Below are 17,200 nucleotides of genomic sequence, written 5' to 3'. Positions count from 1 at the left end.
TCAATTTTTTGAAATGTGAACTTGAAAAGTGAGGAAGATATCTTCAAGTATGTTTCATATTGTGAGGTGATGGTTTGGAACGAGTTACGTGATATTGCAACAAAAGTAATAAAAAAAAGTGTAACTTAAATTCGGAGTGCTGATTACTTTTTTACATCACCATTGTGCTAACTTTCAAAGGTTTAATCTTCAAAAATGGTTTGTGAAACACATCTATAAAACTTTTGAATACTGCAGAATAACACCTAGGCCTCCTTGCATCCGACCTCGGAATCATCACTACCTAGATTTTCGACGACTGAGCCACGAGTTCACAACGAGACCAGCGTGGGAAACACGAAAAGATGAGTGCCTAGTTTATCCATTATTTCGTGAAATGGCTTTATTAACTGAGCTCCAGTGACACCTGCCACATAATATAACTTTGTTGTTGCCCGGAAATGCGATATTTAGCAGCGTGAGCAACACTACAATCATAACTAATTTTTGACCTTTGTTGTGGTAGGGTTGTTAGAAGTGGAACTACATACCATCATTTTTATAACATTTATGGATTCTGTGCGTGCAATGTTTTATCGTTTTTTCTAATCCGCAATAACGTACGCTCTTTTCCAACTGTACAGGATTATTTGGCTGTACAAGAGATTCTGCATTTTCGTGATCTAGGACAGGAACTAATTTGATGTCCGTTGCCTGTTTCGTGTAATACTGGCTCGGGAAGGTAATTCTCAATATTTCGGAAATAGTGTATGTGATACAGCTGGACCGGTTGTTACTTATAAACACAAGCTCCGACATCGTCGCGAAAAAACAGTGGCGCGTATATGTAATAGGTTTTCTTTAATTTACGACTGTGATCACAAACTTTTTGTTTTCAGATTACCGGTTTCAGTCTTTAATGACCATCATCAGATCCGTTTCATAAAAACAAAGTCCTAATCTACAGCAGCCTTAGTGGCGTCGTCTAATGTTAAATGCGATACATTAGGACTTTGTTTTTATCAAACAGATCTGAAGATTCCAGAATGAGATTTTCACTCTGCAGCGGAGTGTGCGCTGATATGGAACTTCCTGGCACATTAAAACTGTGTGCCGGACCGAGACTCGAACTCGGGACCTTTGCCTTTCGCGGGCAAGTGCTGCACCAGCTGAGCTACCCAAGCACGACTCACGCCCCGTCCTCACAGCTTAACTTCTGCCAGTACCTACCTTCCAAACGTTATATTCTTTCTTTCAGGAATGCTAGTTCTGCAGAGTTCGCAGGAGAGCTTCTGTAAAGTTTGGAAGGTACGGGACGAGATACTGGCAGAAGTAAAGCTGTGAGTACCGGGCGTGAGTCGTGCTTGGGTAGCTCAGTTGGTAGAGCACTTGCCCGCGAAAGGCAAAGGTCCCGAGTTCGAGTCTCGGTCCGGCACACAGTTTTAATCTGCCAGGAAGTTTCAGATCTGATGATGCTCATTAAACACCGAAACAGGTAATCTGTTAACAAAAAATTTTGTGACCATAGAGTTGAATTAAAGGAAACTTGTTACTTATAAAATTGTTAAGACAGTCACAGATGTCATTCAGTTCTGTGTAATGATTAACATTATTTCCGCTTTCTGCCCCACCAGGTTCGAAATGTCTGGTACTCTGGAAGTGCCGACTGGAGCCAGAAGCGACGGCTACGTCTGGAAGAAGAAGAGGGCCTTGTCCAGCCTGCGCGGAGCTCCACGCCAAAGAAACGTTTCTGTCTCGCCTTCCCATCGTCAGGATGTCACATCTGAGACAGCAACTGCTCCACGCGTGGCTACATCAGTCGGAAGTACCAAAGAGAGTGAGAGTGTAGTGTGCATTACTGGAGTAGCTGATCCTCCAGCTGGACAAATCCAGAAGGACACAAACACAGCCGACGGTGACGACGACGGTGTGGAGAGCAAAGTTGTTAGCTCGGCTGGCTCCTCGTCCATCTCCACCAAAGACGGTAGCTCGGCAGGAGCTGAAGCTATTGGGCCCGAATTTCGAGAAGACAGTGGAAATATTGGTGATCCAGAAGTATTGGCTGTTGCTGGGGAATCGTGTGAGGCTGGAGACAGGCCAGCGTCAGAGGAAAGTGCCCCAGGCAAAACCCCAGATTTTGAGAAGCAAGTAGCGCACCACCCAGCAGGAGAGAGACTGGCTCGAGACGGCCAGCAGTCTTCGCAGTCTCCAGCTGACGGTGGGTGCCCGGCCCGGGTGGGAAGAGAAGTGAGAGATACGGAGATTTCGGATTACTCAGCAGCTGGCGATCCTCATCCTGGTGGAGTTGGTACTGATACGGTGCCCCCTAGTCAGGACAGTGGGCAGTTCACATCCCGTGAAATATCACCCCCATCTCAGACGGAGGAGAATGGAACTGTACAGAGCTCTTCTGAGAATGCATCACTCCAGACGGCCGGAAGTGCATCCGATGCGGCAGACAGAGAAGGACCGGTGAAGAAGTGGGGCGGATTTGAGTACTGTCCTTTGGCACAGTACGGGTTTTACTCCCCACTGAGCAGCGTCTCAGACTTGCTGAGCATACCCGGTGTGAGGATGGTCCACCTGCAGAGTGATGAAGACACTCTCGGTTCTCCCGTTGATGTCCTTGAGAGCACTATGATCCTTGCTGTGAACCTCCTCGACACTGACGTCGCTATGCGAGAGGAAAGTGGGAAAAACGTTGCCGACACGAACAGTGTTGTCAGTGAAGACACCGCTGAGTCGGCGTCTGAAAACGCAGGCCTGACAGATAATTTGGTACAGGATGCACAACCTCGCTTTCAAACAGAAGTCGAAGGCCAGTCAACGGATTGGGAAATTTTGGAGTTTCACACCATTCCATCTAGAACAGTGCCGACACGTAGTATTGGGACGATCACTGAAGATCTGAGCTACTCACATAGTGATGGAGTGCCCTGTGGTCATTTGGGCCAACAGGGTTCTGAAACAGAAATTGTAGGCAGTGGATCCGATGATGCAGAGGTGCTATTGGGAGATCTGCATTTGTTGCGCTCTGGGGAACTTGGAACTCATGAGGTGGAATACTCTTGTAGACTGTGCAGTGAAAGTTCGAAAGGTGATGTGGCTGCCAAGTATAGTGAAAACACTAACATTGACAGAGTGATAGAAGATAATGGAGAAGTAGATCCTGGGAGCATAGAAGATGTTGGAGTACTTCAGTCACATGTAAAATGTAAGGATGCGGAAAGAAGGATGGGTAGTGGTGAATGTGACAGGGCAGAAGAAACTGCCAGTGTCACGACGCTGCATAGTGCACTGTCAGATTATCGAGCTGTTTCAGTTACTGAGTCCATATCGGATCAATCTGCCACTGAACTGATACACAGCCAAACAAGTGATACTCCTGAGGAAAAGTTTGTTTGTGGTCGAGCACAGACAGTGAAACACAGTCGAACACTGGAGCGAGTATCTAGCACAGATGTTGGGATAAGGAAGTTGTCCATTACCATGACGGATGCTGGATCTGATGACTCCAGTGATGGTGATACCATGTCAGCAGGACCTTCCCCTGGGGGAGAGTGCCATCATGAGAAGGAAGAAGAAAGTGATATGCCATTTAGGGAAGCAGCTTTCGAAGAAATGGATATCCTCATAACAGAATCCTTTGATGGAGAAGATCTAGTGGCAACAGAGCCAGCTGAAGGTAGGAGTAAGTGTCACGGTGGTCAGTCTGAAGAGCTGGACCAAATGTCTGTCACAGAAGCCAGTAGCAGGAGGTTGTCTCTCAAAATGGCAGACATTGGCATTAGTGAATCATTCGAAACAGTTGAGGTCATTGATCTCCTGGAAGGCAGCAGTGATGGCTCCAGCAGCAGTCGTTCCTCTCAGCTGGTTACTGTCAGGAGCCTGGGCGACTCCAGCGACATTGGGAGTTTTCCTGACTCTGAGGGATCCAGTCCAGAGACCACCATAAGGATGCCCATACAACCGTACCAGTCTCAGGATGACGTCACATCGTGGATGTCGACAGTGGGTTACGGGGATGAAAGTGAGTCTGGGGTGCAGATTGCGGGAGGTGACATCTGCAGGCATCACGTGCCCTTAGGGGAAAAAGAAACTCAGACACTGAATGGTTGTGGTAATTCATCTGGCTCCACTGAAGAGCGAGACACAAGAAATCTGAGTGCAGAAGGGAGAGTTAAAGAGTCTATGCAGGGGATTTCCAGGAGTTACCGGAAGCAAAAGGACACTGCTTGCCAGACAGATGGCGGTCTCCGTGAAACGAGTGGTGGCAACCTTGTCAGGATACGGATAGAAGTGGTGGACAGTTTTGGTGGTGGACCCGTGACCGTCGTCGAAACGGCAGGAGTGACAAAGAGAAATGTCCCTGATGGCCAGAGCCATTATGGAAGAGCACCTGATGGAGACGACCGCGACCACGTAGACAGAAAGCGAGTCCGCTTCAGGAGACGGACAGATTCGGAGACCAGATGGTTTGATGACGAAGCCTACAGCCCAGATGAGGACGCTGTGGAATGGCAGAGCGTTCAGACAGATAGAAGCAGGGTTTCTACAGCATACAGAGCTGAGGAAGATCAGGGACATAGTAAGGGAAGAAAGGGGACTGCCGTTTACGAGGATGGGCAGACTGTGCAAGGTTTTGGTCCACTGGTGAAGTTTCCGAGCTGGGAAGATGTGTCATTTACTGGGACATACGACCAGAAGATAGAGGAGTCACACTCCTGGTCGTTGCCATCCGAAAGAACTGGGTTCGGCAGCCTGCAGACGGGCGAGTGCTTCAGAAGGAAGGATTCTACGAGGATGTATAACGACCGAGATGGATATAAAATTTGTCCAGCTTCCTTTCAGTGTGATTTGGATGATAATAATCAAGTCATTATAGAGGAAATTGCCATCGAAGATTTCAAGCCGCCTATACCCAGTCCACCACCACACGAGCCAGCCCACAAATTTCGCCAGAAGAGGATGTTACAGAGGCCGCAGGTGGACCATTTTGCTGTGGGGAGGGCGTGTAGTTCCAAACGCAAGGAAGAGCTCGATAGCTGGGTTGCCAACAGGGCTGTCGGTACGAGGTGTATGGGGTCAATAACTGAGAGTGAAGACCTAGTTGGAGGAGATGTGCTCGATAGGAGGAAGACGGGTCTTAATACTATTGAGGAGGTACCAGAAAATGGAGCTTATGCAGATGAGGACCAAAGTGGCAGTAAGAATGACAGTGCTGTGGAGGATCCTGGTGACATTTCTCCACTGATTGATGATGATGATGCTGGAACTGGTGTCATACCTAAGACTTCTGTGACTGAAGTGCAGGGAAGTTCCCTCACAGCTGCTGCCTCTGTAGTGAGGTCTTCAGTGGAAGAAGTACCAACTGGGGCCCCTTGCAGTGTTACCAATGTAGAAGTTATTGACACTGGGCAAAAACTTCCAGATATTGTAGACAAGTCCACCAGTGATGTCCTCTGCACAGTTTCCCAGCTGGAGGAGAGTGCAAGCAGCTTCGTATACAATGTTGACCGTGCAGGTGATCTTCATTCGACAGAAGCAACAGTGTGTTGGATGTCTGAATCTGGTGGACCCGAAACAGAATCGTTCATTGCAGAAGAACTGGATGTTCTTGAGGATAGTGAGGAAATTATTTGTGATCTTCAGAGAGTGGCTTCAGACACTGGCTTGTGTGAAAGTGAATTTGTGACTGAGCTGGAAGATCTGGACCCAACCCCTCAGAGTGAGCCATTGGAGGGAGAAATATCTTCGACAAATACACAAGTAGAGAACACTGGCACCTTCGATCTGACGACTGGAAAGCTGCCTCTGACACCGTCTTCCGGCCAGTCAGTGGGAAAAGTGTATGAGACTAATATACTCAGACATAACTCGAGCCTCGGACATGAAAAGAATTTGCATATGGACAGTGACGAAGTTGACAATGGAAGTGAGTGCAGGGATCGTGTTGACACTGTTTTCGCCACAGTTCTCACTGAAGAACTAGGGGCGATCACAGATCATGCCACAAAAGCTCTGCTTGATGTGCAGGATGAAAATCGTGGTAACAGCCGGGTAACGTGTGAACTGCAAGAAGCGAGTGGTATGTTGCGAGGTACGGGTGACACAGTTGTTGATGCCAGCGAGGATGTAGGCGATGATTTGATTAGTTCAGGAGAAGTATCGAGGATGGGAGTAGTGGTCAAAGAAGTTGCCGATAGTCAGTCAGTGTCGGGAGTGCCTGTAGATATTCCACGTGAAGAGGGGACAGCAGTTGGCAGTTATAAAGGTGTGTCGCGTGATGATAAAGAATCGAGAGGAAAACTGGAAGGAGACGTAAAGTTCCAGTGCCTCGATCGGGAAACGGGACGGAGACCGCCTTCGGAGGCTTACCGCGAACTTTCTAGGCAGACGGCACAGATCGCGTCCGACCTGGAGACCGGCGTCGACGACTCATCGTCGACGACCACCAGCATGTCGTCGCTGACGGCAGCCGTGGCCAGTCCGGAGAGGGACTCCGACGACGAGAGCGAAGACGGTACAGGCGGCATCCGGGCGGCAGAACTTCTGACGGACAGCGTCGCCGAGGATGATCGCGTCGCCATTGGCGAAACGCCCCGAGGTAATTTGGATACAGCTCTATTCTGCTTCAGATGTACATTTTGCAGCACACCGTTACTGGTCCACACCTGTTGGCCAGTCCCGGTTGGTATCGAGAAAGCCAGTGCTGGTCTTCCAGTTTTCCTGTGGATAGGATCCACGAGGGTCATTCAGTAAGTAATGCCCCACATATTTTTCCTCAGAACATATTTATTGTTAAGAGTCAGAATTTGGTGACAATACACATCAGCTTGCCTTGTCCATGTCCCATTTTTCTATGTAGTCTCCATCACTTTTTATGGCCATACGCCAATATTGTGGAAGAGCATGAATTCCCTGCTGGTAGAATCTCTTGTCATGTTTTCACTGCACGACTGACACTCTGGTCGCCTTCCCCGTAGGGAATCTTTAAGCGGCCCAAAGAGATGGAAGTCCTAGGGTGCCAGGTCTGGACCGTAGGGTGGTTGAGGCAGTGATGACCAATCCAAATTGACGATGTGTTCCAGTGTTCTCAGACTTGTGTGTGCGTGTGCATTATCGTGTTGGAGCAAGATTTCTGCTGGATTCTTGTCTCGTCGAACACGTCAGAAACGGTTCTCGAGTTATTCAGAGTCACCATGTATGCCTCTGAATTGATGGTGGACGATTTCGGCCTCACGAGAATGACGTCGTCATAATCTCAGGAGGCTGGCAGAGGGAACTGTCTTGAATTTCTGGCAAGGCGGGGTTGTCTCCTCAGTTTCTTCTTTTGTGGTGAATGAGGATGATGCCGTGCCTCTTTGTTTCCGGCGCTGAGTGGCGCACCCAGCTTCCGTCGCCTGTAACGATCCATTGGTCTCAAAACGCTCCAACAATTGAGATGAAATGGCCTTTCGTTGAATCTTGTGGACCACTGTGAGCATTCGTGGAACCCATCCTGAGCACCTGAGCACGGAAGGCGTTCGATACAGTTCCGCACTGTCGCCTGATAAACAAAGTAAGAGCCTGCGGAATATCAGACCAGCTGTGTGGCTGGATTGAAGAGTTTTTAGCAAACAGAACACAGCATGTTGTTCTCAATGGAGAGACGTCTACAGAAGTTAAAGTAACCTCTGGCGTGCCACAGGGGAGTGTTATGGGACCATTCCTTTTCACAATATATATATAAATGACCTAGTAGGTAGTGTCGGAAGTCCCATGCGGCTTTTCGCGGATGATGCTGTAGTATACAGAGAAGTTGCAGCATTAGAAAATTGTAGCGAAATGCAGGAAGATCTGCAGCGGATAGGCACTTGGTGCAGGGAGTGGCAACTGACCCTTAACACAGACAAAAGTAATGTATTGCGAATACATAGAAAGAAGGAGCCTTTATTGTATGGTTATATGATAGCGGAACAAACACTGGTAGCAGTTACTTCTGTAAAATATCTGGGAGTATGCGTGCGGAACGATTTGAAGTGGAATGATCATATAAAATTAATTGTTGGTAAGGCGGGTGCCAGGTTGAGATTCATTGGGAGAGTCCTTAGAAAATGTAGTCCATCATCAGAGGAGGTGGCTTACAAAACACTCGTTCGACCTATAGTTGAGTATTGCTCATCAGTGTGGGATCCGTACCAGGTCGGGTTGACGGAGGAGATAGAAAAGATCCAAAGAAGAGCGGCGCGTTTCCTCACCGGGTTATTTGGTAATCGTGATAGCGTTACGGAGATGTTTAACAAACTCAAGTGGCAGACTCTGCAAAAGAGAGGCGCTCTGCATCGCGGAGTAGCTCGCTGTCCAGGTTTTGAGAGGGTGCGTTTCTGGATGAGCTATCGAATATATTGCTTCCCCCTACTTATACCTCCCGAGGAGATCACGAATGTAAAATTAGAGAGATTAGAGCGCGCACGGAGGCTTTCAGACAGTCGTTCTTCCCGCGAACCGTACGCGACTGGAACAGGAAAGGGAGGTAATGACAGTGGCACGTAAAGTGCCCTCCGCCACACACCGCGGAGTATAAATGTAGATGTAGAATACACGAGAGTCTCGATCACTGCAGACGCACTTACAGTGCTGACAGACAAGTGTAGAGCCAGTTGTCGAGCTGTGATGCGCCGGTCGGCACGAATAATGGCGTCCGCACGACTCGGCACGTGTGGAGCAGTGGCTGTGACAGGCCGTCCAGAGCGTGGCTGATTTCTGCATTCCCTGAGGCTCTAACTTTCTTCACCCATCGCCCGATTGTACTCCTATCAACTGCAGCATGGCCGTACAATGCACACAGACGTTTATGGATGTTCACCTCGGTTTCTATCTCTGCACAGAAGAATTCAATAACAGCACGCTCCTTGTAACGTGATTCGTATGTAGACGCCATTTTGACGCTGTATTGCGCCTCTGCGATCTGTCGGAAAGGTTAGATTAGTTTAGTTTTTCGTTCCATAGTCGTTCCATGGGTCCATGATGAGGAGATCCTCGTGGATGTGGAACATGTCAACTTTTTTTTTATAGCTAAAATAACAATACTAATAGTATGAATATATACAATAACTCATTTGTTTCTATTAAAAAATTCGTCAATGGAGTAGAAGGAGTTGGCCACTAGTAAGTCTTTCAGGCTCCTTTTAAACTGATCTTTATTTCTAACTAAATTTTTTATTGAAGATGAGTGTTCCTGAGCAGTGGACCCCTTTCTGAACTAACGTAAGCGCTTTTAAGTCCTTGTGCAGATTATTTTTTTCCTGGTATTGTATGTATGAACTGAGCTGTTTGTTGGAAAAAGAGATATATTATTTAGGACTAATTTCATTAAGGAGTAAATATACTGAGAGGCAGTGGTTACTATACCCTGTTCTTTGAAGAGGTTCTACGTGATGTCCAACAATTTACTCCACAAATAATATGTACTACACGCTTTTGGACTCTGAAATCTTTTGTTTGACTTGAAGAGTTACCCCAAAATATTATACTATATGACATTATGGAATGAAAGTAGACAAAGTATGCAAGCTTTTTGATTTTTATGTCTCCTATGTCTGCTAACACTCGAATTGCAAATACAGATTTGTTAAGGCGTTTCTGCAGTTCTGTGGTGTGCTCCTCCCAACTGAATTTATTATTAAGTTGTAATCCCAGGAATTTAAGACTGTCAACCTCTTCTATCTGTTCTTCTTCATACTTTATGCATATGCTGGGTGGAAACATCTTACAGGTTCGGAATTGCATATAGTGAGTCCTTTCAGAGTTTAATGTCAGTGAGTTGGCTTTAAACCATTTATTAATATCCATGAAAATATCCTATTGCTAGAACTACACTCGACATACTATTAATTGCAGTACTTGCGTCATCTGCAAACAAAACAAACTCTGCTTCTGGCAGTGTAACTGATGAGAGATTATTAATGTACACAGGGGAAAGCAATGGCCCTAAGATGGATCCTTGTGGGACACCACATGTAATTTCTTCCCATTCTGATGATGAGTGATGACTTAATTCACTAGTCCCTTGTACTGACATCCTTTGTTTCCTGTTAGCTAGGTATGACTTGAACCATTTTGCAGCACTGCCCGTAACACCATAGAATTCTAATTTATTTAAAAGGATATTGTGGTTCACACAATCAAATGCCTTTGACAAATCACAGAAAATACCTGCTGCTTGTAATTTGTTATTTAATGAATAAATACATTTTCACTGTAGATTTAAATAGCCTTCTCGATATCAGAACCCTTCAGAAATCCAAACTGTGTTCTTGATAAAATGTTGTTTGTGGTCAGATGGTTGAGAAGCTGCCTGTACATTACTTTTTCTAAAATTTTTGAGAATGCTGGCAAAAGTGAAATCGGTCTGTAGGTTGATGGCATCTCTTTATCCCCTTTCTTGAATAGAGGCTTAACATCTGCATATTTTAGCCAGTCAGGAAATGTCCCAGTTATAATTGGCTGGTTACACAAGTGACTTAGAATTGTACTAAACTCACAAGAACATGCTTTAATTAACTTTGTTGATACTTCATCGTAACCACTAGAATGCTTTGTTTTCAAAGATTTTATTATGGAAGTTATTTCTTTTGGTGAAGTGAGTGACATATTCATGTACCTGAAGCTATTTGTAAAGGCTAGTTTCGGATATTCAAGGGCATTATTTACTGATCCTGACAATCGCATTCTATCAGTAACGGATATAAAGCACTCATTAAATAGATTTGCCACACTATGCCCATCGGTTACTAATGTGTCATCTTCACCGGCGTGCAGAAAAGACATCAAATGTGAAGCACCAACAAGGACGTTTCTCTGTGCAAAATTTCAAATCATTTCAAAAGCTGATATCATAATTTCGAAAAATTCCTTTCGAACATAATATGTGAAATTACCTTTTAGGATTCGTTTTACGCCTTAAAAGTACCGGGTGCTCAAAAACTCAGTATAAATTTGAAAACTGAATAAATCACGGAATAATGTACATAGAGCGGTACAAATTGACACACATGCTTGGAATAACATGGGGTTTTATTAGAACCAAAAAAATACTAAAGTTCAAAAAATGTCAGACAGATGGTGCTTCATCTGATCAGAATAGCGATAATTAGCATAACAGAGTAAGACGAAGCAAAGATGATGTTCTTTACAGGAAATGCTCAATATGTCCACCATCATTCCTCAACAATTGCTGTAGTCGAGAAATAATGTTGTGAACAACACTGTAAAGCATGTCCGGAGTTATGGTGAGGCATCGGCGTCGGATGTTGTCTTTCAGCATCCCTAGAGATGTTGGTCGATCACGATACACTTGCGACTTCAGGTAACCCCAAAGCCAATAATCGCACGGACTGAGGTCTGGGGACCTGGGAGGCCAGGCATGACGAAAGCGGCGGCTGAGCACACGATCATCACCAAACGACGCGCGCAAGAGATCTTTCACGCGTCTAGCAATATGGGGTGGTTCTAATAAAACCCCATCTCATTCCAAGCAAGAGTGTCAATTTTTACCTCTCTATCTACATTCTTCCATGGTTTATTAAGTTTTCAAATTTATACTGACTTTTTGATCACTCGGTACATGAAGTGGTGAGTGAGATTGACAAGGGATTTCAAACTGATTCCGTATTTCTTAATTTCCAGAAGGCTTTTGACACTGTACCACACAAGCGGCTCATAGTGAAATTGCGTGTCTATGGGATAGCGTCTCAGTTATGTGACTGGATTCGTGATTTTCTATCAGCGAGGTCACAGATCGTAGTAACTGAAGGAAAGTCATCGAGTACAACAGAAGTGATTTCTGGCAGTCCCCAAGGTAGTGTTACAGGCCCTTTGCTGTTCCTTGTCTATATAAACGATTTGGGAGACAATCTGAGCAGCCGTCTTAGGTTGTTCGCAGATCCCTCAGAAAACCACATACCATTAGGTTGCTTGGGGGGTATGCTGTAGATGATAGATGAGTGTCGACTGAAAGTTGTGTGTGTTGTTCAACATGTATGTGACTCTGCACAAAACGTCCACAAGAAAACTAAGTACAAGTTCGCCCAATTTTCGCCACTAACTAGATCTAAAAATCGACGTATGAAAGTCGACAACTAACTGAAAATTGGGCGTTTTTTACACTTTGCAGTAGAGTCAAGAAAATGAAGCGGAACGCCACAGATCCAAAACATTACGTAAAAATTGCATGGTACAAAGAGAAAACGCTCTTAAAAATGGGAATCATTTCCCGAAACCCGTCGTGTACGATATGAATAAAAGAAAATGTGACTATTAGCAGAAAAGTCTTTTTTTTATGAATTTGGTCAGCTATGAACCGCATACAACTTAAGACTTATGGTGTTTCTTCTTCTTCCGCTCTTCCCAGTACTTCTTCATTTTCTCGCCAACTGCTCGTCTCTGGTCACCTGTCCACACTCTCTTGGGTCGAGGTTTTGGCTCATCTTCTTCATAGTTTGCGTTTTCTATAAGTAGCCAAAAGTGATTCCTGTCACGTGTTATTTCTTCTGTGACACCTATTTTATTGGCGTCTTTCTTTACTGCTTCTATCCATTCTACAGTTTTTTTCAGCTTACTAACGTAATTAAAAATTTTCTTTGTAATCCGTGTTTCTTCCATTATTTTTAAATGTCCATAAAATCTTAGCCGTCTCTTCCTCATTGTATCTGTGATCTTTTCTGTATTTTTGTATAGGTCTTCAAAAAAAAAAAAAAAATGGCTCTGAGCACTATGGGACTTAACATCTATGGTCATCAGTCCCCTAGAACTTAGAACTACTTAAACCTAACTAACCTAAGGACAGCACACAACACCCAGCCATCACGAGGCAGAGAAAATCCCTGACCCCGCCGGGAATCGAACCCGGGAACCCGGGCGTGGGAAGCGAGAACGCTACCGCATATAGGTCTTCATTTCTCCTTTTAATCCGCCTATTTTCCTTGTTTTTCTCAGGACCTAGAATTTTTCTTAATATTTTCTCTTTTTTCTAGTTCTCTTAATTCGCCTTTGTTATTCAATGTTAGGCACTCTGATCCATACGTTGCTTGTGTCCTAATAACTGAATTACAATGCCTAATCTTCACTTGTATGGATATTTATTTCTTATTGCAGTAGTTTTGTGTTAATTTATATGCAAATTCCAACGTTTTTATTCTTTCTTTATTTGTTGTGTTATCCAGTCCATTGGCTTGGATCCACTCCCCCAGGTATTTGAATCTATCAACTCTTTTAATTTTTCCATACTTTGTTTTCATAAACTTTTCTGTATTATGTTTGTGTTCTATGTACTCGGTTTTTTCGTAGGATATTTTTAGCCTAGTCTTTTCAGCAGTCTCGTGTAACAGATCAAGCATAACTGTTGCGTCTGTTCAGTTTTCAGTTATCAATGCCATATCATCCGCAAAGGCTAAACATTTCACTTCAAGTTTGTTCTTTCCTTGGGCCATGCTTATACCCTTTGTGCCTGTTTTTTAATGTGCTTTCCCATGTTTTTACTATTTTATTTATTTTTTACTATTTTACTATTTGTTACTATTTTATTTATTTAACCTAAGACATGATGGCAAATTTCAAAAGGAAAACTACTCCAGGAAGTAACCAATCTTCCATCGCTATTCATGGCGGTGCAACTAGGCCTTTGGATTCTGGAGAGCCTAGAACATCATGTAAGGAAGAGTCGGAGCTTCCGAGTACTTCTTCAAAGATAAGACCCAAGAAAAAACATCTGCTGGGGACTCTGAACATCAACACACTTATGAAAGTTAGAAAAGTCATTTATAAATACACCCATTGTTTTCACAGTCGCAGGCTTTCAAAAAAAAGAATTATAATGGCGGAAATCAGACTATCGTCACTTGCATATCTTATGTGTTAACAGGTAAGCGTTGGTTTGTGAACGCCACATACCACATACCCCCCCCCCCCCCCAACCCCTTCGCGGTAGCAGAGACTTCCATATCGTCAAGTTCCAAATGCGCCCCCCTCCCCCCTTTTGCCCGTTGCAATACCAGGTGTAGAAGTATGAAACCGGAATTTGGTTGCAATAATTAGATGTCTGTTGTTTGGAACTGGAAAGCAATACTTTCTTCAAAATAATCTCCATTGCTATTTACACATTTCTCCCACCACTGCGGCAGGCCATTAACGACACGCCAGAGAAAACCTTCTTTTGAAGCGAACCAGTCAGCGAGCCGTTTTCGTACATTTTCGTACCAACTCAAGTGTTGTTCAGCGACAGCGTGTCCCAGCGATGCAAACAGCGGACGAATCCAGGCCTGCAGAATAAGCCGCATGCCCTTGTATTTCCCAACTGAACCTCCCGTTCGTTTCCATGAGCCGTTTGGCTGTGTGTGACCGTGGAGCAATATGACGTTGTGCTGCCTTTCTCCATATTCCGGTCGTTTTTCGGGTAATGCTCGATTTAAATCGATCATTTGCCGTCGGTAGCGGTCAGTGGTAACGGTTTCACCAGGTTTCAGCAGCTCATAGTAGCTGACACCCTTCTGATCCCAACGAACAAAGAGCACTGTCTTCTTTCCAAAGCGGTTTGGTCTTGCAGTGGACGTCGGTGGTTTTCGTGGATTCACCCACGATTTACGACGCTTACGATTCTCAAAATACATCCACTTTTCATCGCCTGTCACTATTTGATGGAGAAACGACTTTCACAAGTGGTCTTTAGATTTGAGTGCTGTCTTTCATTCACTTCACCCGGAACCCATATTCCCCACTTTCTGCACCTTTCCCGTAGCTTTAAACCGAAGAGAAATGACCTTCTGCGCCACATTCGATTGTTCCGCGAGTTCCTGTTGAGTCTGATTGTCATCATCCAACAAGGCGTGCAAGTCGATGTCTTCGAACTTTTTCGGTGGTTATCCGCACTCGTCGTTTCTCACGTCAAAATCACCACTTTTTGAATTTTTTGAACCACTCAAATCACTGTTTTACGAAGACCATATTTGCTGAAAGCCTCGACAAGCGTTCGATGCGATTCTGCAGCAGCTTTCTTCAAATGATAACGGAAAAAACAAATGTTGTCCGCAAATCCAAGCACGTAGGCCCAAAAGTCGATGTGTTTACGGGTCTCAAACAGGTACCGATGTACGGTACCGGGTGATCAAAAAGTCTGTATAAATTTGAAAACTGAATAAATCACGGAATAATGTAGACAGAGAGGTACAAATTGACACACATGCTTGGAATGACATGGGGTTTTATTACAACCAAAAAGAATACAAAAGTTCAAAAAAATGTCGGACAGATGGCGCTTCATCTGATCAGAATAGCAATAATTAGCATAACAAATTAATAGAAAGCAAAGATGATGTTCTTTACAGGAAATGCTCAATATGTCCACCATCATTCCTCAACAATAGCTGCAGTCGAGGAATAATGTTGTGAACAGCACTGTAAAGCATGTCCGGAGTTACGGTGAGGCACTGGCGTCGGGTGTTGTCTTTCAGCATCCCTAGAGATGTCGGTCGACCACGATACACTTGCGACTTCAGGTAACCCCAAAGCCAGTAATCGCACGGACTGAGGTCTGGGGACCTGGGAGGCCAAGCATGACGAAAGTGGCGGCTGAGCACACGATCATCACCAAACGACGCGCGCAAGAGATCTTTCACGCGTCTAGCAATATGGGGTGGAGCGCCGTCCTGCATAAACGTCGTACGTTCCAGCAGGTGTTTATCAGCCAGGCTGGGGATGGTGCGATTCTGTAACATATCGGCGTACCTCTCACCCGTCACTGTAGCAGTTACAAAACCAGAATCAGCCATTTTCTCGAAGAAAAAAAGGCCCGATAACGGTAGATGTGGTAAATCCAACCCATACCGTGACTTTCTCGTCGTGCAATGGAGTTTCCACGACAGCTCTAGAATTTTCGGTAACCCAAGTTCTGCAGTTGTGGACGTTGACAGACCCTCGAAGCGAGAAATGAGCTTCATCAGTCCACAACACGTTACTCATCCAATAGTCATCTTCCGCCATCTTTTGAAACGCCCACACCGCAAATGTCCTCCGCTTCACTAAATCGCCAGGTAACAGTTCATAATGCCGATGGATTTTGTACGGATAGCATCGGAGGGTGCCAACCAAACAGTAGTGTATGGAATGCCGGTGCGACGTGCGACTGCACCAGCGCTGACTTCCCCGTGCGTAGACGAACCCGCTACAGCCTCCATTTCTTCCTGAACTGTCTCAGCAGCATTACGCCTCGTGCTCGGTCGGCCACTACGGGGTCTATCGTCTAAACAACACGTGGGTTCGAACTTCGGAATCATTCTCGCCAGAGCTGCATTTGTTAACGGACCTTTACCCGTTCGAATCTCCTTCCTGTGGCAATTGGATCGTAACGCTGAACTAGCACATTCCCCATTCTGATGATACAGCTTCACTAAAAGCGCCTTTTCAGGCAACGTCAACATGCTGCGACTGCTGGCGCATCTCATAACAGCTCCTTTTATACACGATTGCCATGCGCAGTCACTGACGTTTTGCTGTCCAGCGCCATCTGTCGGAAATTTTGTGGATTTTATTTTTTTGTTGGTTCTAATAAAACGCCATGTCATTCGAAGCACGTGTGTCAATTTTTGCCTCTCTATCTACATTATTCTGTGGTTTATTAAGTTTTCAAATTTGTACTGACTTTTTGATCACTCTGTACTTGCATTACTGTCTGTTGACATTCGCCGTCAGCCGCTACAGGAATTAAATGGCGCTCCAGACGCGGTCTCACCGGTCCTACACTGACGGCTAGCACCATCTATAGCGAAATTCCGGTTTCATACTTCTACACCTGTTAAATACTCCGCACTCAGTGGCCCGAAGTTATTGTTCCGCCGCGCCGTCTACTGAATGTGCCTAACGCAGCACAGTGTGTTCGCCCCGCCTCACACACAGGGGCCGGTGTAAAAGGCCGTCATCTGTCAGCCGTGACGTCCAGTCCCTGGACCGGCGTCAATCCGCCTAATGCATGGAGGAATTGCACGTCGCACCCCGAGCGCAATCTGTCTTCCTGCCCGGCGGGCTTTCAAATTAGCGGACGCGGTCAAACGCAGTCGAAATCACTATTGGACAACACACTTTTGCGTGTTTGTTTAGGTGGCGCCTGAAATTTCAAGATAAAACCAATGTTCCAGGACTACAACTTTTTTTTTCCCTCTTGAAGGCTAAAACAGTCATCACTAACAGG

Source organism: Schistocerca americana, chromosome 11 (assembly GCF_021461395.2).
Source record: "Schistocerca americana isolate TAMUIC-IGC-003095 chromosome 11, iqSchAmer2.1, whole genome shotgun sequence".
Classification (NCBI taxonomy): Eukaryota; Metazoa; Arthropoda; class Insecta; order Orthoptera; family Acrididae; genus Schistocerca; species Schistocerca americana.
This window is presented reverse-complemented; position numbering follows the sequence as displayed.